Below are 22500 nucleotides of genomic sequence, written 5' to 3' on the forward strand. Positions count from 1 at the left end.
ATTGTTTTATACTTTTTCGGACTTAAGGGATTAGATGACGAAAAAGGAATTTTGGAGTTAACTTTCTGTACCTTTTCAGACTCTCTAAAAATGAAAAGGACCGAGTTTTCCTTGTCGTTAGACTCGTTAAAATGATTAAATAGCGACAAACTTGTCTTTAGACGAGAACGAGTTTTCCTATCGCTAGGCTCGTTAAAACATAGCGATGGGCTTGCCCGAAGGGCAGGTTATAGAACAAGCATATGTTATCCTCCTCAAGCTTGACAAAAATAAAGAGGTACTGGTCAGAAATGACTGGGGAAAAATTGGGAGAACCTCAAAACTTTAATGGTAGCAAGTCGCTCTTGAACATGACACTTTGTCCTCTGTATCACATCGGGTTGGGTTGTTTCATTCACCGGTCTCATCACCATGGTCCTCGCCAAACCATCCACATTTGGGGTAATGCTACCGATCCATCACATCAGTGTCGTTATATGTTCAAGAGATGTGTTCAGAAAGAGTCAACCGTGTCCCATCCACTGCCATACATTATCCTTCATCCACCCATGATCGCCACCCTGAATCATATTTCACAGATTGTTTTCACCTCCACTAAAATCATTAGCTCCGTTCCGTGTCACTGATGTGGGATTCATTAAGGCCCTCCTTTGACGGATCGCTTCTTGTCGACTTCAGCTCATTATCCAAGAAGTCGATCTAGGAACAAACCCCCCAGTACTTTGAAGCTTGCATGCCTCAATGGCAAGTTTCTCACTTCCGGCGACAGGTATACATCAATGACCTTCAACCAGAAGATTTTGCGTGGTGTTCGACGCCAAGTCCTTTATTCACACCACGTGAATTGTACTGCAGTACCTTGAGGGTCATTGTCATTATTGGTGATTCCTCTCGCGCTTGTTAACGGTTTACATTATTGACCGGTAATCAAGCGATGTCTTTCCATGTTCGACTTCAGCGCAATTCTCACATGGATCGACTTGTACTTAGAGTGAAGATCGAACGAGTTTGAAGACCCCGGATCTAGTTTCATCCATCCGGGCTGCGATATATATATTCAGGATATAAAGACATTTGTTATGTACATCATTGCAACAGATGATCATCCTACTCAAAGGATGATAATTTTAGCAGAGAATTATCAGTCTACCATCAGACGATCGTCTGTTCTATGTACCAAAATGAATTTATAAAGCTGAGCATGGGAATGCCCACCTCGGCTAGATCATGAAAGCAGAATGAAAAAAATAATGTATTGTATTGTATTTTATTACAGGGCACCTCTCAGCGATTGAATGAACTTCGGATCCTCCTGATAAAGCATTTCACCCGATAAACGACCTCATACTTTAGGGGGCAACTGTTATAGACATTTTTGTGCCTTACAGCATGAAGCATGAAATGTCAATAATCTGAGGGATCCAAAGTCCCTAAACATGTTGTTCCTACCCCTAGAGGAACAAGGTCAGCAAACCACAGCACTGAAAATCAGTTCTCCACCTGAAAACACTCAAAAACAAGCTATTTCTGGATCATGTCAGCTGCTCCACTGAGCATCTGCGCTGAATGTCAACTGCTCCACTCTGTACCTGCGCTGAATGTCAAAAGCAATGAAGGCTACCTGCGCTGGGCGAGATTGGCCAAGTGGCACAGTCATTCTGCAAGGTGTCAAATGCCCAGGAAGCTTCCAAAATGACACTTGGATCAGGGAATTCGCCTTGTGATGAGTAAGAGGATCTAGATCTCCAAGTGGAAGCAAGAAACTCCAAGTGGACTCAAGAACTGAAGTATAACTGAAGTGGGAGAGGACACTAGTCAGCTTCATGCCAGCCTCAAGCTGACTCATCCTTTCTCCAAAACTCCTATATATAGAGCTCTCTCATGAGGTCTAAGGAGGCTGGAATTTTGTGCAAGTAAGGAAGTGCTGTTGGTTTGTGTATAGAACTATTGGGTGATTGCTTTGAAGGAGGTGAAGAGGAGATTTCTTTCTGCTGGGAGGTGTTGCTGGATTGGGCCTATTATGGTTGTAACACTCTCAGAACTTTACTTCTTCTATTAATAAAGTATTTGAGGTTCTTCTATATGCATGTGTCTCTATGGCGAATTGATGCTTGTATATTTGATTTATTTTAATCCTTGAATCAGTTATGGATGTATGCTTCTTGTAGTTTCCTTTCTTTGTGCTTTTACAGGATCTTTGTGTAGCTGGGCCGGTGAAAGAGCAAGGAGCTAGGAGCAAGCAGCAAGGAGTGAGGATTGGATCGACTATTAGCGCAAGATAATGGTTAGTAGATCATCCTTCTTTTCTCTCTCTCATCTCATAAAGAAGTAATCTTGAATAGCTTTGCATTCAGTTGTTGCTGAGGTACTATCACCCTTAGAGTGGGATAGGGTCATTCCGTATTGGATACTTTTCCCAACAACACATATGCAAACTCCATAAAGGAAAGTTGCATATATACGCGAGTTAGTTACTGTACAGTCGCGTATATGATTGTTTGAAGAAAGGCAGTAGGGACAGATTCAAGAGAAGGATCAGTTTTGCTCTAGTTAATAATAATTATGTGTGGATATGATGGTTAGAAGTGTTTTGGTTCTACCTTGATATTGATGATGTCTTGATACTTCTTATTGATATGCATGATCAGACAGATGGCACAGGTTTAGAGGGAGCATATGGACTTAATGCATTATTGGCATTATGGTTAATAGTCCTTGGTGATGATACTTATATGGATAAATGATTCATCTTGCTATGGTTATGAGTTGTTCACATGGTTCTTGGATCAGATTTATGGTTGATTCTCTAATGATGCTTGCATGGGAAGCACTTAGCTTGAATTCACATCTTCTTGATGTTGAGTCACTCATATGCTGTTGTCGTCATATGCATAAAGATCATATATTACAGTTATGATTCCTTTCATTCTTGGCACAAATGGATGAGGATTGTTGGCTGGATACAGGGATGATTATTCAAAGTTGCATTGTTGGAGACATGATGATAATGAGCTCTTATCTATATGATGATAAGATTGTTTCATACATATGTTGATTAATGCAGATATTCCCAATTGATGATACTTGATTCATGTAGATCTGGATGGCTATGATGTTTCTCACATAGAATGTGAAATTCTGTTGATGCAGACATACCTTGATGATTCATGCACTAATACAAGTTGCTGGTCTAGTTGCTGTTGACAAATACTATGGAGCAGATCATAAAGTGTTGTTGCTGATGTTCATCTTATTTAGGTGATGTCATATCAAGACTCATGATGTAATAGTGTCATCTCTTCAGGTCATGTAACGACCTATGTTGGTTTCCCCACTATGCCTGGGATGAAGATGTAATGTATTTGGTTTCATTTTTCTGATATATCCCCACTTGGTTGGGTGATGGATGTATGTATTGAATCTTTTAGGAAGGTCATTTGTGATGTAGAACATCCTTTTGCAGACCTTGCTTACAGTCAGGGGGAGCCTGAGCATGAACAACACTATATAGCAGAGCAGACATTTTAGCTTGTTCTCAGAAAGAGCATGATCAGATTGGTGCACCATGACATATACAAAAGGGGAGCTCATTCAGAGATTTCAACAGGTACTCAGGGGGAGCTTATAATGCATTGTTGGCATTATGGAGGACGTACAGAAGGAGATCTTGGATGCTGGTCTGATTATTGCTGCAATCTATCTCTTTCATTGTCATTTATGGTGTTTGGTGGATTATGTTTCTTCTTTACAGATCTGGTTCATATTCAGGGGGAGCATGCTCTTAGGGGGAGCATAACCCTTTGCCCTTGATGTCAAAGGGGGAGAATGAGCTGAAGATTTTGAGGTTGCCATCAAGTCCAAAGCGGGAGATTGTTGGCATTATGATTCTGGTATGGCTTTATGATACATATGTTGTACTTGATGGCAAATCACTCATCTCAGATAATAAATTATAGTGTAGAGAAAAGTTAACGCACTTATATGCAGAGAAAAGTTTATTTCATGTAGAGAAAAGTTCACGCACTTTTATGCAGGGAAAAGTTTATTTCATGTAGAGAAAAGTTCACGCACTTTTATGCAGAGAAAAGTTTATTTCATGAAGAGAAAAAGTTCACGCACTTTCATGCAAGGAAAAGCGCGTATATGTTGGAGAACTTACCTTTGATCCATGGTAGTTAGTCCTTGGTATTTGAACCTATGAGGAAAAGCGCGTATATGTTGGAGAACTTACCTTTGGTCCATGGTAGTTAGTCCTTGGTAAATCAACCTATGAGGAAAAGCGCGTATATGTTGGAGAACTTACCTTTGGTCCATGGTAGTTAGTCCTTGGTATTTGAACCTATGGTTTTGGACCATGGTACGCACTTTCATGCAAGGAAAAGCGCGTATATGTTGGAGAACTTACCTTTGGTCCATGGTGGTTAGTCCTTGGTATTATTGAGCCCCATGTATTTGGGCCCCTTGTATTGGTTATCTATGGTATTGATCCATGATTTTAGGAAGAAGCTTGCCTATATAAAGCAAAGGAGATCACTTGGCTATTTCATCCTTGCAATTGTATATCTTAAGATCTGAAATATTGGGTTATTGTTTTGAAAGTTTGATCTATGAAAGTGAAGTTGAAAGCGAATCTGTGAAGGGTGATCTCTCAAGCGCTGCAGCTGCGGAAGTGCGGAGGCGCCACAGAAGGCGCAGTGCAGAGGCGCCACAGAAGGCGCAGTGCGGAGACGCCACAGAGGCGCCACAGAAGGCGCAGTGCGGAGGCGCCACAGAAGGCGCAGTGCAAAGGCGCCACAGAAGGCGCAGTGCGGAGGCGCCACAGAAGGCGCAGTGCAGAGGCGCCACAAAAGGCGCAGTGCGGAGGCGCCACAGAAGGCGCAGTGCAGAGGCACCACAGAAGGCGCAGTGCGGAGACGCCACAGAGGCGCCACAGAAGGCGCAGTGCGGAGGCACCACAGAAGGCGCAGTGCGGAGGCGCCACAGAAGGCGCAGTGCGGAGACGCCACAGAGGCGCCATAGAAGGCGCAGTGCGGAGGCGCCACAGAAGGCGCAGGTGCGGTGGTCGCAGCGCCACAGAAGGCGCAGGTGCGGAGGTAGTACAGATATCCGCATATCTATACCAGTGAAGTTGTGATCCCTGCTTAAAATTTGTTTTAACTGCCTTTGACTATTCTGCAGGGTTTTGGGTGAATAACTGATGTTTGGTTACTGTTATTGAGTTCAGATAACAGCATGATTAATGACTTATCTTTATGTACTAGATCTGGTTGATAACTCTCATAATATCTTTGTATATGTATGGATCTGGTGATTGGGTGATTCAGAAGGTTGTTTGATTATGAGCTTCAATGTTGTTGTTGGGTCCAGTATGAAAATTGGATGAAAAGTGGCCTTTCAGATTATGTGTTGTGCTTCAGTGTATCCAGTCTGAAAATTGATGAAACGTGGTACCTGGAGGAGAGAAGATTGTAGGCCAGCGCCTATGTACTTGTATCTAAGCTAGTACAAAAGCTAAGGGAGATCTTTGGAGCATTGTAGCAGGTAGCAGCCTGTGTACTAGTAAATGGATCGGCTAGTACAAGAGCAAAGGGGGTTGTAGCTCCCGTACTGGTATAAGACTGCACCAGTACAAATATTGTAAAAGGATTTTCTTATTAAGAAGAAGATTGAGATGACTTGCAGCAGGTGGTTTTTCTCCCGCATTGGGTTTCCACCTTATATCATGGTGTTCATGTGTGTGCCTTATGTGTGATGATCTATTCTCTATCACGGCATCTGTTATCTGATAATATGGTTGATAATGTTCTAATGCACTCATTGAAGATCAATTAACTTAATCATAAGAAGTTGTGGAAGTAGCATATATGAATCTGATTATGGAAATGAAAAAGATTTATTAATGTGATAATACTGATTCACCCCCCCCCTCTCAGTATTATTTCCAACAATCTTTACAATTTCTGCCGTGTGATGGTTTGATTTAATTCTTATTCATTTGAATTGCATTACTTTACAGTTTCATGTTTTTGCAGCGTGTTGTTATAGTATATTATGAAATTGTTTTATTGCACAAGTTGAGATTGAATCGCGTGGCTGTTCTTTTCCATCATAACAAAGATTATTATCCTCTCCAACATATATTGTTATGTTATTCATTTCAAATGTAAAGCTTCGTTGTTCATTTCAGACTTTGATATTCATTGCAGATTGTTGGTTATTCGATTCCATTAATTAGAGTTTGCTGTTTAGATTTATTAAATAGGATTCGTTGTTTAATTCCTTTAATTACAGTTTGCTGCCTATTTACTTTGCTGTTCATTTCTGATTAATTGCAAAGAGTTTGCTTTTAAAGAGTTTTCATAATTTACTTTCAATAACAGCTTTAGTTCAATTTCTATTTCCTTTTAATTACTTTAAAGCAGGACTGTCAACTGTAGAGAACATTGGTTATTGCTTCCTCGTTCCCAGATTGATCATCTTGTTCCAGTTTGATTTGAATTGCATCAATCTCTAGAGGAATGAGTTATTGCTACTGTATCCTTGATTGATGGTTGTTTGAGTGAATGATTTAGTTCAAAACATTTCAGTTTCTTGTTGTTCCAATTAGATTTTGTTTCCAGCATTCATTTACTTTTGTATTTTAAGCACTATACTGCAAAACATTACTCTTGAGTAAATAGCCGCCTCAGACTGAGTACACTCTTGAAATAAAAAGTTGTCCCTGGGTTGAAAATTAATGTGAAGATAATTAGGAGTTAAAAAGACACCTTTTTATCATTCGACACGCGTCACCTACACTGGCCTCATCAGTCTCTGCGTTAGTCTTGGCTGCCTCTGCGTCAGTCTTGGTTTCCTCTGCGTCAACCTTCCAAGGCTCTGCACTATCTCTCTGGAACTTTATTTGCCCTCTCATATGTATTCTCAGCGTTCTGCCAAACAATCCCTCACTGCAATAGATCACTAACTTGATTCTCTCACCAAACCCTGCCCCATAAAATCGAATTCTTGATCAACTTGGTGTATCTCCAAAGGACCTCAAACCTCCTCTTATACTTTTCTTGTTGACGATTCAATGGCCAAGATTAAGTCCCTAATCAATGGTTATGATTAGATTTGGCTTGATCCTCATCATTTAGAACTTTCTCACCCATTTTATATTAATACACATTAATATTTTAATTTTCCTAAGTTTAGACTTAGGAACCCAATTAAAAATATTAATTATTTTAATATCTCTCTATCTAGGTGGAATTTCGCCAAACGATTTTTGGGTCTTTGAGATCTTATGTTCCTTAGCCCCTCCACCAATTTTCATGGCTAGATCACATCTTATGCTACCACAAATCAACAAAAGCATAGCCCATGGTTTGCTGAGTTGTTTTAGGTGTATCCTAGTATGAAATATTATGAAAGATGGTCAACGAAGGAGCTTGAAGGTTGGGGCCTTCAGTGAGGAAAGTGGTGGCTTGAAGATTTAAGATGTAATGGCATCCTTTAGGTAGTGGCGTGAGAACTTGGGAGTAAAGGCTTCCTTCCAATGTTTGCTAGAAAAAAATTAGGTCTTAGGGAATCTAGTAGGTGGTCGCCTACAAAATCATGGGAGTGGTGACTTCCAACAGATGGTGTTCTAAAACGTCTAGGAACAAGTGGGTTCTAACAAGTAGTGACTTGGAGCAAGTGTTTCTTGGATGATCATCAAGTTCTAGCTTGCATAATGGTGGTGGCTAGCGCATATGTAAATGAAGATTTAGATTAATACTAAGAAGAAGTAGAGCGAAGCAAAGCGGATGGTGGTTTTATCCCTTTAGGTTTCCACCTTACATCTTATGTCTCATGTGATGTGTTACTGCTCATGACTATTTGTGTATGTTTCTAGTTGCTCATATGTTTCATATGTTATGATCTACTAATGTTTAATGTATTGTTGGTTACTCATATATGATTTGGTTGACTTGAAAAGAAAAGTTAAAGTAGATTAAAAATAGAACCATTGGTACAACATTGAATCACCCTCCTTCCTAGTGTTGTCGAGCTTCCAAAATTTTCTTTGTCTTCTGGTTGATGATTAGAAGCTTGCAATTCAGGGGGAAGATCTTCAATATTTTGAACGTCATTTTTCTTGGATGCCTTCTTCTTCTTCTTCCTTTTCACTTTTTGTCTCCAACAACAACATTTATGGAAAGAAGATCTCCCTAAGATCATATTCATTATAGGAGCAATGAGGTTCTTCAATATTTGTTTGTCCCTGTTGGTTTCCTCCTTCATGTATAAATTATAGCTTCCCGTCATTTCTTTTGTAGTCTCACAATCTCTTACTTTATTAGTGTCTACACAGAGAATAATTTTCTTGGCTTCTGAATTATACTCACTCTTTACTCCATATTCTATAATAACCAAACATCTAAATCAACAACCATTAAATAGGTTTCCATTCTAAACTTCGAGAGAACATACCCTGACCCATTCAAAAATGGCACCCCATTTGGTGTAAGCCAATCTTTGTTAGCCATGATCTACCTTCGAGTGGTTAGGTTGCTCCTGAAGGAACTTGCTATGATATTAATTTTTTGGAACTAGGTTAATACTGAGAGGGGGGAAGAATCAATATTAAGGCTAATTTTATAATTATTTCCAATTTATAACTTTTCTTTTACTTGGAAACCATTCATGTAAACAACCAACAACATATAATATATGTTGCAAGATACATCAACACATGAACATCACAACAACACCATAAGTATCATACACATTTGAACTCAAAGATTTAACGTGGACACCCATAAAGGGAGATTCAACATGGAACCCCATAACAAACAAACCTTTTTTGTTATGGTGTAGATCAAAAGCCAACACTCTAATTACATCAAGTTTTTTGTGAGCGCCCACTCACAAGAAGCACTCGATCCCATAATTGTTTTGTTGTTACTCACCAGCAAGAAGCATAGGTGTTCAGCTCATAGGAACTTTCTCCTCACTACTTTTTCTCTTACTTAGCCTAATTTGAACTCAGCATTCTCTATCTTTGCTTGTGTTCTTCTATTAAACCATACACTCATCCTAATCTCCTCTAAAGGAACACATAAGAAAATTACAAAACTCTCAAATTTTTCAATAGCACCACACTCATGCACTCGAATTGATCATTCAACCTATGTTACAATACCTGTCAACCTTATTTTTCTCCATATGCACTCTCTCTTGTACATTACTACATTCCCCCACTGTCTCTCTCTGCATACTAATGTTTTTTTTAATCCATGTCAAACGTTGCTCGATGTAGAGTCTTCAGTATAGTGCACAAGGACCAAAGTGACATTCATTTACTCTTACAAGGAATGAGGATGAACTTCGGTATGGTTCACCCTACTTGGAGAAAAACTTCACTTACAACTTACACAATTCGAGAAGCGTCTTCGTTAATTCCTCCATAGCTTGAGGAGTGCTTGAGGGGTACTTTCTCAATCACTACAATCAACTATATGACTCCCTTTGACACATCAGAGCTGAGTTTGATGCTCTATCTTGTCCTTCTTCCTACAAAAGAATATCCTATTCATTTCCATAAATCATGCTTTCCTTTTGCAGACTCTTGGAAATAATACTTGGGGGGGGTGAATCAGTATTATCAGATCAATAAAACTTTTTCATTTCCATACTTAGATACATATACGCTACTTCATTCAAGGGAACCCGCGTGTATAAGCAGTTGTGTCTAAAGCAACTAGCGTATATCCAAAATACTTATGATTCAGTTAATCCATTAAATGTTGATCTTTAGTTAGTGCATTAGAACTTCATTAACCATATGAACAGTAAGCAGGTGCAGTAAAAATAGAACAGATCATCACACACAAGAAGCACACATGAACACCATGATATAAGGTGGAAACCCAATGTGGGTGAAAACCACCTGCTGCAATTCGTTTCTATCTTCCTTTATTAAGAAAATTCTTTTACAATGTACTGGTGCAGTCCTTTACCAGTACGCAGGCTGCTACCTGCAGAAGGCTACAACCTTCTCTCGTTCTCCAGACTCTCCTGGAAGGGAGCTCCAACCCCCTTTGCTCTTGTACTAGCTAAGATACTAGTACATAGGCGCCGACCTACAATATTCTCTCCTCCAGGTACCACGTTTCATAAATTTTCAGACTCGATACTCCTGAAGCACAACACATAATCTGAAGGCCACGTTTCATCAAATTTTCATACTGGACCCATAAATATCATTGAAGCACAAAACAGTCATCATCAATTTCTGAATCACTGAAACACTGAAACCCTGTCAATAACACAGTCACCAGAACACAGAGCAGATAACAGAACTCTGCCATAACCATCAAATCCATCTGCAACTTCGAATATTATCCTTCATAATGTATACGCTACTATAATGAATCAAACCCGCGTACATACGCGCTTTTGCCAAAGACAACCCGCGTACAGATCTCAAAATAATTTCTCATAACTTGCAGTTGTACCAGACATCAGTCATACTCATAATACTTACAGAACAATACATGCATCAGTATGTAAGCATCATAAAGATAGTTCATTTCAAACCATTTGATCCCGATCTCTCCTTAGATCTTGTTCTCCATCAACTGGTGAGATCCCTCCTTAGCTCAGATCAAGCAATGCATCATCAACCCATAACCTACATACTGGATCTCATCCTTCTTTAGTTATTCAAGACTTTTCGGATGCTCTTGCCTAATGATCTTCTTCTCCTTTTATAGTCTTAGGCCATGTTCAATACCATGCTCCAAAACCATAATAAATCAATACCAAGAGCCCAATACTTGGGATCAACACACTTGTTGAGATACCATGGTCCAAAACCATAGGTTCAAATACTGAGGACTAACTACCACGGACCAAAAGTAAGCTTTCCGACATGTACGTGCTTTTCCGTGCATGAAACTGCGTGTATACCCTACTTGGTATATACCGAACCTGCGTATACGCGACTTGGTATATAGTGAACCTGCGTGTATACCCTACTTGGTATATAATGAACCTGCGTATATATATTTTCTCTTCATACTTGTAGTCTGATCATCAATTCCTTGCTGCTATCCTTCTGCACTATGATTTGTCATTAGTGTGATTTGCCATCAAGGACAACACTTGTCTCATAATGCCAACAATCTCCCCCTTTGGACTTGATGGCAAAGCTAACTTGTCACACTTAGAACTATCATCTGATTCCTTTGAGTTGTCCTCCATCAGTCACATCTGATATCTCTTCTGAAGATTCATCCAATTATAAATAAGTGAGATGTTCTTCTATGAGTGGGTTGCCATCAAGTACAACACATGCACCATAATGCCAACAATCTCCCCCTTTGGACTTGATGGAAACAACACCAAATCACTCTCCCCCTTTGACATCAAGGGCAAAGGGTGGACCAAGATATTCTCTTTCCTTGATAAACATTCTGCTGTCCATACTCCCCCTCAGTACCTGCTGAAATCTCCAAATGTGCTCCCCCTTTGTATATGCCAAAGTGTACCAATTTGTCCATGCTCCCCCTGAGTACATGCCAAGTCTCTGTACTGCTGAAGTGTGCTGTTCATGCTCTTCTTGACTGAAGGCAAGATCTGCAAAAAGATGTTCTTCAAGAAGAACCATGACTTATACATCATAAGAGACCTTCCTATCACCAAAAGACTCAATACATACATCCATTTCCCAACCACGTGGGGATATACTAGAATTGACTCATCCACCCAACCAAGTGGGGATACATCAAAAGCTTACACATGATAAAGCAAGAACATTACATTTTCATCCCAAGCATAGTGGGGAAACCAATATAGGTCGTTACATGACCTTGACATCATGAAAGAGATATCACAAAAGAGATATATGACCGAAATATCTAGAGCAAGACTTTATGAAAGTCACCAATAACTGATATCGCCAGCATCTGTCGATTCAGATCAGCAACCAAGAGATCCTTCTGCCTTTGTTTCACCTGAAACCAACAAAAACCGTGAACTAGAACCAAAAGCTTCTAAGATAATGCCAACAATGCATTATTGGAAGATTATCTGTCCCCCTGAACCTGTGCCAGATGGTCTCTGTCAGACCCATATCAGACTCTCTGCAACCAACATCTGTCCCTGCTGATTTCCTTCAAAAACTCCATATACGCGTCTGCATCCACATAAACTAGCGTATATATGCGGATAGGCCTTATGAAACTCGCGTACAACCATTTCCATATCAGAAACCTGTAAATGTCCTGCAACAAGGTATGTCTGAACATAGATGTCAACTCCTCCTTTTAAACATCATCATGAAATCATTCACATTCTATGTGAAACCACCATAGCCATTACATCAATGTCAAGATCTACATGATCCAAGTATCATTACTTGGGAACATCTGCATCAATCAACATATGTAAGTATCAACCTATCATCATATAGATAAGAACTCATCACCATGTCTCCAACAAAGCAATCTTGAGTAGTCATCCATGTATCAGCACTATGTATCTTGAGCTCAAGCTCATTTGACAAACTTCTTGATATCATCAACAACAACAATCCTTATCCACAAGAGTGCCTGCATCGTAACTGTATGCATATGATGACAGTAGCATATGAGTGACTCATCATCAAGTGAGGAAGATGTGTATTCAAGCTTTGTACTTCTCCTTATCCTTATGAAGATCATCATGTAAGCACCATATATGCATCATCAAAGAATCAACCATAAATCTGAGCTGAACATCAACTATGTATCCGCAAGAATCATATGAGATTTTATCATGGACAACTCATAACCATAGCAAGATATATCATTTAGCCATATAAGCATCATCACCGAGGACTATTAACCATAATGCCAACAATGAATTATTAAAGGCATATGCTCCCCCTCAACCTGTGCCATCTATTAGATCTGATCATGCATATATCAGCAATAAGCATCAAGACATCATCAAGTCAAGAACGCTTCTAGACATCTTACAAGTATCAAAACATTTCCACACATCCTCAGTAGACTGTAACTATTAATCAATAGAGCAGATAATAGACTGAATCATATCAGGTCCTTTTTCTGAGCCTGTCCCCACTGCTTTTCCTCAGACTGACATATACGCGACTTTGCAGTGTCTAACTCGCGTATATACGCGACTTCCCTTTATGGAACTTGCGTATGAGATTCAGGATACTGAAGTTTTACACTTTCAGCTCCCTCTGAGTCTGTTATGTCTGTGCTGTGCTGTATCTGAGTACATTGTGCTGTGCCACATCTTTCTGACTGTACTTCCTTCTTCTTCCATATCTTCAAGTGTGATGATGTTTTCTCCTTTTGGTGTGATGTCCGTCCTTTGTTCCTGCATTCCTTTGCTATATGTCCAAGTTTGTTACATGCATAACATCTTACATGTTTCATATTCCTCCTGTAGCAATCAGCAGCTTTGTGACCAAACACATTGCAAGCAAAGCAATATCCATTGAAGTACCTTGAATGTGATGATCTTTCTGCATGATGGTCTTGAACTCTTCTTCTTCCACATCTGGCTGCAACATGTCCAAGGTTATGACATACATAACATTCAACATTATTCATAGGAGGAGTAAAAGATTTTCTTTGAATAATTTCTTTCCTTGCTTGATGATGAGATTGACCTTTCATCTCCTTGTTGATCATTTTGGATTTCTCTTTATAGTTCCTTGCCTCACCTTGTGAACTAGATTCACCTTCAACAGATTCATGAAAACCAAGACCAGTCTTGATAATAGGAGACCTTTGACTACTAAGAATATCATCCAAGGCTTTAGTACTATCTTGAAATCTCAACAGTTTATCCTTTTCTTCTAATTTACCTTTCAAGATATTTACCTCAACTTGAAGTTGTTCCTCCTTTTCTAGACATTGCTTCTTCATGTCTTCTTCAGCTTTCCTTCCTTCTTCCAACTGATGCCTTAGTTTAAGGATCTCCTTTTCTTGTTCTTCATTCAGATCCTGCTGCATTTGACGAACTCGGAAGACACATTCCAGCTGGGATTTTAAGCTGATGACTTCGTTGTCTTGTTTTTCTATTGCTTGATGTAGATCTTCATTCTGCTTCTTTGATTCTTCAAGATCTCTCTTTAGTGAGAGGATTGTAGCTTCAATCTTTTCATAGTAACTGGATCTATCTTTGAGTTTCTTGATGGTTGTGTCCTTTTTATTGACTTCATTTCTTAGAGATGTTACTTCATCCTGCAACTTTTGACATTGGTTTTCCTTGTCCTTGAATAACTTTTGTTGAGTCTTAGCAACTTCCTTGAGGGCACCATCCTTTATGTCTAAAAGTTCTTCTTGAGTTCTAATTTTGTTTTTCAGATCTTTAACTTCTGCCTCTATTTGATATTTTTCTTGTTCACCCATAAGAGCAAATTCAGTAGATTCGCTATCACTTCCATCTCTTTCACAAGGAAATATAGCTGGAACATCAGAGGATAACACATTCATACCTGATAATGATTCTGAATCTGAAGAGCTTCTTATGCCTAATCCCCAATCGATTCTCCCACTGTCATAATTCTTCTGAGATGTCTTCCTTTTCTTAGGTGCTTTCTTCTTAAGCTTCTTTCCCATTGTTCCACGGATCTCCTTCAAGTGATCAAGCTTCTATCAAAGGACCTGCTCTGATACCAATTGTTGGAAATAAGACTGAGAGGGGGAGGGGTGAATCAGTATTATCAGATCAATAAAGCTTTTTCATTTCCATACTTAGATACATATACGCTACTTCATTCAAGGGAACCCGCGTGTATACGCAGTTGTGTCTAAAGCAACTAGCGTATATCCAAAATACTTATGATTCAGTTAATCCATTAAATGTTGATCTTTAGTTAGTGCATCAGAACTTCATTAACCATATGAACAGTAAGCAGGTGCAGTAAAAACAGAACAGATCATCACACACAAGAAGCACACATGAACACCATGATATAAGGTGGAAACCCAATGTGGGTGAAAACCACCTGTTGCAATTCGTTTCTATCTTCCTTTATTAAGAAACTTCTTTTACAATGTACTGGTGCAGTCCTTTACCAGTACGCAGGCTGCTACCTGCAGAAGGCTACAACCTTCTCTCGTTCTCCAGACTCTCCTGGAAGGGAGCTCCAACCCCCTTTTCTCTTGTACTAGCTAAGATACTAGTACATAGGTGCCGACCTACAATATTCTCTCCTCCAGGTACCACGTTTCATAAATTTTCAGACTCGATACTCCTGAAGCACAACACATAATCTGAAGGCCACGTTTCATCAAATTTTCATACTGGACCCATAAATATCATTGAAGCACAAAACAGTCATCATCAATTTCTGAATCACTGAAACACTGAAACCCTGTCAATAACACAGTCACCAGAACACAGAGCAGATAACATAACTCTGCCATAACCATCAAATCCATCTGCAACTTCAAATATTATCCTTCATAATGTATACGCTACTATAATGAATCAAACCCGCGTACATACGCGCTTTTGCCAAAGACAACCCGCGTACAGATCTAAAAATAATTTCTCATAACTTGCAGCTGTACCAGACATCAGTCATACTCATAATACTTACAGAACAATACATGCGTCAGTATGTAAGCATCATAAAGATAGTTCATTTCAAACCATTTGATCCCGATCTCTCCTTAGATCTTGTTCTCCATCAACTGGTGAGATCCCTCCTTAGCTCAGATCAAGCAATGCATCATCAACCCATAACCTGCATACTGGATCTCATCCTTCTTCAGATATTCAAGACTTTTCGGATGCTCTTGCCTAATGATCTTCTTCTCCTTTTATAGTCTTAGGCCTTGTTCAATACCACGCTCCAAAACCATAATAAATCAATACCAAGAGCCCAATACTTAGGATCAACACACTTGTCGAGATACCATGGTCCAAAACCATAGGTTCAAATACCGAGGACTAACTACCACGGACCAAAAGTAAGCTTTCAGACATGTACGCGCTTTTCCGTGCATGAAACTGCGTGTATACCCTACTTGGTATATAGCGAACCTGTGTATACGCGACTTGGTATATAGTGAACCTGCGTGTATACCCTACTTGGTATATAGTGAACCTGCGTATATATATTTTCTCTTCATACTTGTAGTCTGATCATCAATTCCTTGCCGCTATCCTTCTGCACTATGATTTGTCATTAGTGTGATTTGCCATCAAGGACAACACTTTTCTCATAATGCCAACATAGACTATGTGCAAAGTACCATAGCCATATTGTTGCTTTCACCACCAGTATTAATACTCTACTCAACCTAAAATGTTTTAATCAAAACACGATCCATGGCTCGAGAGAAGAGTTCAATACTAATTACTTGGCTTCGAGGATGCACTTTCTGTTTAGAATACATTTCTCGATGAGTAGGACTCATGACTGAAGCCGCCATTACCGCCTACTCCATTGAAATCTTGTATTGGTCTGCATTGCATCTCCATTTCATTGTGTTGTGTTTTGGTGCTTGTTTATCCATTCACCATTCATGGTTGTGCCTCTAAGTTTGGTACATTCTACCAAATAAAATTAACAATCAATTGAAAAAAAACATTTGTTAACAATCACTATTTAGCCCAATGTGCTTTATCATGGAGAAAGCCCTCCAAATGCACCCTTGGTGTAAATCTTGTTGATGGCCTTCATTGAATATAAATTGTTAGATCATTCCTCATTCAAAGTTGGATCAATTGTACTCTTGACAGAGATACCACACACCTTATCGTGCCAATATCCTCTTCCCTAGGTTTTGGATGCTCGGTTGTATATGATCTAGGGTTTAAGACCGTGCTCTATTGCACCATCATGCCATCTCTTGTGCCTTTGTAAGCCAAAGTGCTATTGGGTACAAGATTCTCGTCAAATGAGAGTGCAGGGAAATTCTTTTGTCTCTTGGCCCTCGTTAATCATTGGAGATTCTAAGACTTAAAGCTTTACGAACCTTAGACTCACTGCAGTGGGCTGCGAATTTCCATGTTTGTTGATGACCATATTTTCCTCTGCTAGGATCCTTCTACTATGACAAACTCCAAAACAATAACCTCTGTAAACATTTTTACTCCTGCGAAATGACATCATGTTGCATCATCACACTACCATGTGTCACCTTGAGAGTGGAGCCACATGTCATCTGGAAAAGGCCTACTTAGATACCTAAAATTGTTGAATATTATTTCCATGTGTCACTTATATGGAGTGCCATATTATCGACCTTGCCACATAACTGCAACATCACTAATCAATTCATCACTATCAACCAAAAGGGGAGTGCCACATGCCTTGTTTCCCAAGTCATCAAGTATGAAGGGGAACCTCGAGGACCTGTGTTTTGTGACCAAAATCTTTGTTAACTAAAAAATTCTCCTAGGTGTGAAATTGGCATTAAAAACATTATCCCATGTTGGGGGGATTCTTCATCTACAGGATTTCGTCACTTGTCAATCTATCTTGCGACCTTCGTCTATCGTTGTGCCCTTCACTAAATTGTAACTCGCAACATCAACCTCCATGACGCAAGCGACAATTCGTCACATCTTTCGATGGGAATTTCTCCATCCACTAACTCAATCTATTGCCCCAAATCAACATAACCAATACAACATTCCAATGAGAAAATGTTGTGGCACGAACAATAACTTGTCTAACAACAAATGGGAAATGTTCTATCTTGTGCCTTCTATCTGCATATGGAACCTTGAGGCCCTAGAAACTTGCCAAATTTCATATTGTTATAAATTTTGATCCCTTGGGAGATTTTCTAGCTATCGTATACCATTAGAAAGGTCTCTATGAGGACTATCCAACCATGTAGTGTACATGAGTATATGATTTGATTTCCTGGTGGAAAATGGATTCAAATATAGACCATTTAAATCATATATCTAACCATCATAGTCATCATATTTTGAAGATTCATCACTTATCTTTGTACTATTATGATTTTCAGCTCATGACCTCACATACAGCACACTTCCCTTGGTCTTCACAGTGTTTCACGTGAATGATAACTCTGACATAACAACAATACTTGCCCAACAATATCCCATTCATTGAGTTTGACATTAATGCCAGCATAACAATGAGGTTGACATCAATGCCAACACAACAATTCTGACAATGCTAAAAGGTGGGGAAGATTCATAACAATGTTATGTCAATAATGAAAGAAATTTTATGTATGTTAGCAATAGAGATGGGCATAGGAGGATGTCCAGTTTGGAATTTTTGTTAGTCTTCCTTTTGAGCGAAATGATCAAATTTCCAACCAAGGTGGTTTGATGCATGAACATCCATTTTGTAGTCAGTTATCATGCATATCTAATTAAATTCTAGTGATTTAGGCGTTGATTCTATTATATTACATAGATTTATGTTGCTACAAAAGTTGTTACAATAATGCTCTGAAGAAGAGAGAACCTCTCATAGATTTCGCTACAAAAGAAAAGGTATTTGGTCATAGAAGATATAACAACAGTTGCTATGTAAAGAGATCATAAGGGTGAAATCTTGGGAAATTATCTCCACTTATAGACATTGAAACTGTTAGGAAAGTTGTTGTTTCACCATAATTAAGTAAATGCCAAATTATTCCTTGTGATTATGAAGATATGAATCATTAGAAGAAAAATAAGACTTGACTATTGGTAATGATAAAGGTGTGGGGGCTTCACCTCATTCACCAATAACTTATCATGTTTATTCATAATGGGGGTTTTCAAATTGTGAAAAATGGAGTCAATGTATGATAGCTATGGGGGAAGGGAGGATGGGGGTGGATGTAAAAATAGGTATTTCATGAAAATAAGGGACATCTATTAAAAATATGGCTTATTTTTATTAGCAAGATATATTTGGAGAGATATTTAACAAAAGAATTTTGGAAGGTTTTTGTCTATATCTAATGAGATTAGAGGTATTCTTTAATATCTTAGCAAATGAAGTGCTATGATACAAATTGACTAAGTGGAGACCCTATAGATAAAGGTTTGTTCTTTAAATACAACATAGACTTCGTGCAAGAATAAATGAACCAATTCATTGGTCAACCAAATTAATGGTAATTGCAAACGTCACAAGTCACTTCTAATATCTGTGTATAAAATTATTTCCATATGACTAAGAAAGACACCTTTAACCTCTAGTAAATTGTATTTAAATGATTATGGTAATGAACAAGATAGTGTAAAGATCGTGGTCATTAATGTTACCAAAGTCTTGGCTTTAAGCCTTTAAGTGGTGATTTGATGAGTTTAGAAATTGTAATCATGGTTCTCATTATATTCAACTAACAAAGTTAAAAATAGTTATAATATTTTCAAAACTTTTATTATAAAAATTTGAAAACTTAATAAATTACTTCATGAAAGCGATTTAAATAGACATAAAATTTTTCCTCCATTAAAAAAATAGCATTTCCACCCCCCAAAAAAAAATATAGAATATTTTTATTTAAAACAAAACTTACTAATAATGAAATATATATAATCAAGAAAACTCAACCATTTATAACGTTTTACGGCAAGAATCTAAATCTAAATCTAACTAAAACTCTTCTATAACTGTCTAAAAAATAATGCCTCAAGTAATAATATCTTAAGAAAAGAACATTACAAACAGTTTTAATCCACAAATTCCATTTCTTAGACTGTAAACAATGCCATGATGTGAAACAACGAATTTAACATCAGCATAATGTATGCCATGATGTTAAAAAACGAATTTAACGTCAAAGCATAATGTAAGTAATACCTTATGAAAAATCCGGAGTGTCTTTCCTGCTCTTTTTTATTCTTATTCTGTGTATTTAAGAAGGTTAATATCAAATTCCACATTCGATGAACATATTGGACTGTCGGTTCATAGGACTTGCATCTTTCCGAAAAGGAAAAACGTCGCAATCTACCTTCTGCGCGCGGAAGGTACCCTGCTACTTATGTCTCCCTCGTCGCTGCCAGTACCACCACAGCCAACTGTTCACTCCACCTGCCTCTTCACTAACCCCGGACTGCTGCTTTCTCATATCAAATCAATAAAGTATTCTGCGTGTCAGTTACATGATGAACCTGGCACTAGGTACTGCAGGGCGTTTTTGAAAGGAAGACTCCTTTTTAAAGTTAACAGTCGTTGAATTCTTGAGAATCTGACCGTGCAGCGTGAATTTTAAAAGCAAGGGATAGTCTGGTGGAGAGCTCCATGCTCATATTAAATCCTTTTGGTATAGTTATCAGCATGGATGTTGCAGGGAGAAACTATGTCCTGTAGATAAATGGCATCCTCCTCATCCTCTTCTTCGGCTTCAGGTTCAAGCTCATCTCCTGTGCTGCTTGTAAATTCCTGAGGAGGAAGTGCACCGCAGAGTGCATTTTTGCACCATATTTTCCACCGGAGCAACCCCATAAGTTTGCAAGCGTTCATAAAATCTTTGGGGCAAGCAACATCAGCAAGCTGCTGAATGAGCTGCCTCCCCACCAGAGAGAAGATGCAGTCAGTTCGTTGGCGTACGAAGCACAGGCAAGAGTGAAAGACCCTGTTTATGGTTGTGTGGGAGCGATCTCAGTTCTGCAAGGTGAAGTGCAACAGTTGCAGAGAGAGTTAGCCGAGGCACGTGCAGATCTTGCCCGTTACATAGCCATGGAAATGGGAATGCAAGAAATTCATGGCGTTCCTGCTCATCATTCATGGCATAGGTTTCTGGAACTAAGGAGAGAACGAGTTCTAGAATTAGCGAGACTGCAGGGATTAGGAAGTCAGGCTTATTATGATAAGGATGAAGGATCTTTTTAAGATCCATTTATTAGGTCTTGTTTACCCCCTTTTGCTAAACTTTGCTTGTGACCTGCATGGTTTTCCTGTGAGCATTACTAAGTAGCAAGCAGTTAAATTTATAAATATTTTGGGGAATTAGCTCAAGTACTTTGAGTTCTGGTTGTATAGTGATTAAGTACTTCGAGTTTTGGTTGTCTAGCTCTATATTGATTACCTCATTTGATGTCCTGCCGAGTGAACGCAAACCAGTTTTTACTAGACTAAATGCTGGAAGTTGCCCAAGTTCCCCTGGCTAGTTCGACATGCTTGGTTGATGGTTTGTTAGGGTGGTTCATGTAAAGTGAGTATTTATGTAATGGTGGAAAGACTTTAAGTAAATTTGCTTCAGTAAGTAATGAGATATTAGCAATTATGCCCTGGCTAGTTCGACATGCTTGGTTGACAGTTTGTTAGGGTCGTTCATGTAAAGTGAGTATTTATGTAATGGTGGAAAGACTTTAAGTAAATTTGCTTCAGCAATTATGTCTTAAGAAAAAACCACTCTCTTAATTTAGTGATCTGACATCGCTATCTATGATACTCCAGTTATTTTTGGAGATTTCCCGGTAGAGGGGTTAAATTTATCTTAGGAAGGAACCCATGCTGCAACATATTATTGTTTAGAGTCTCTATGTATTTAAGATTTAATTCTGAATTGACAGATTATGTATAATTATTAAAATATGAGAATGATTATGTTTGTGTTTCAAGAGTATGGAACTGATTATAATCTGACATGTCATACATATGATCCATAGTTAAATAATGAAATGCCAGTTTATGTATAATTATTAAGTTATGAGAATGATTCTGTTTGTGTTTTGAAGAGTATGGAGCTAATTATAATTTTATATCTTATATAATTTATAGTTAAATAAAGAAAGAATATTCATTTTTTTAATGAAAAAAATACTGTTATTAGCAGCTCTCAGATTTACATAGTATTACTCAGAATTTGACCATATAACCCATAAAACCCAACCTCCCTAACCATGAGATCACATCCATTTACTATACATTGTAAAGTGCTCAGAAAACATTAGTTGATTACTAATTTCATTGTAAAAGACTGGACACAGTCATACAAGACTCTGCGCCTTGATCAGTTCTGCGCAGTCCCAGCAAAAGTTTTCTTATTTCAGTACAAATGAACGCAGTCTTCAAGTTAATTGTATGACACAGTAACATCACATATTTACTTTCGGCTCCTGTATATATAAAGTGCATCTGAGGAGAAACCTTCTGATCTGACAAAAAATTATTCCTAAAATGCGTTAATATTGGGATAAAGGGAATCTCTTGCCTTTTTACCGTTGGATTTATTGCTGCTGTTTGTTTTCAGTAGAAACGGTTATACTTCGCGTTTGACCGTTGGACTTACGGTTGCTTTTTCGTTTTTAGTTGAAACGGTTATGCTTCGCGTTTTGGGTGAAAAAGATTTCACAGTACCGAAACCAAATAAATATAGGAAGCAGTGTTGCTGATAAATAGAGGAAGGCTGATTAACCTGTGATGTATGTATGTGAAACTTCTTTTTACTAGAAAAGATACATTAATTGCTTTGGATTTTAAGCAGTGTTTTCAGCGTTAATTGCTTTGGCTTCCAACCAGCGTTTCGATTTGGTCATTTATTTAATGTAAAAATCATATAAATTCATGGC

The sequence above is a fragment of the Pinus tabuliformis genome, chromosome 3_2, assembly GCF_031772625.1.
Source record: "Pinus tabuliformis cultivar Carrire ecotype Pingquan chromosome 3_2, CPIR1, whole genome shotgun sequence".
Taxonomy (NCBI): domain Eukaryota; kingdom Viridiplantae; phylum Streptophyta; class Pinopsida; order Pinales; family Pinaceae; genus Pinus; species Pinus tabuliformis.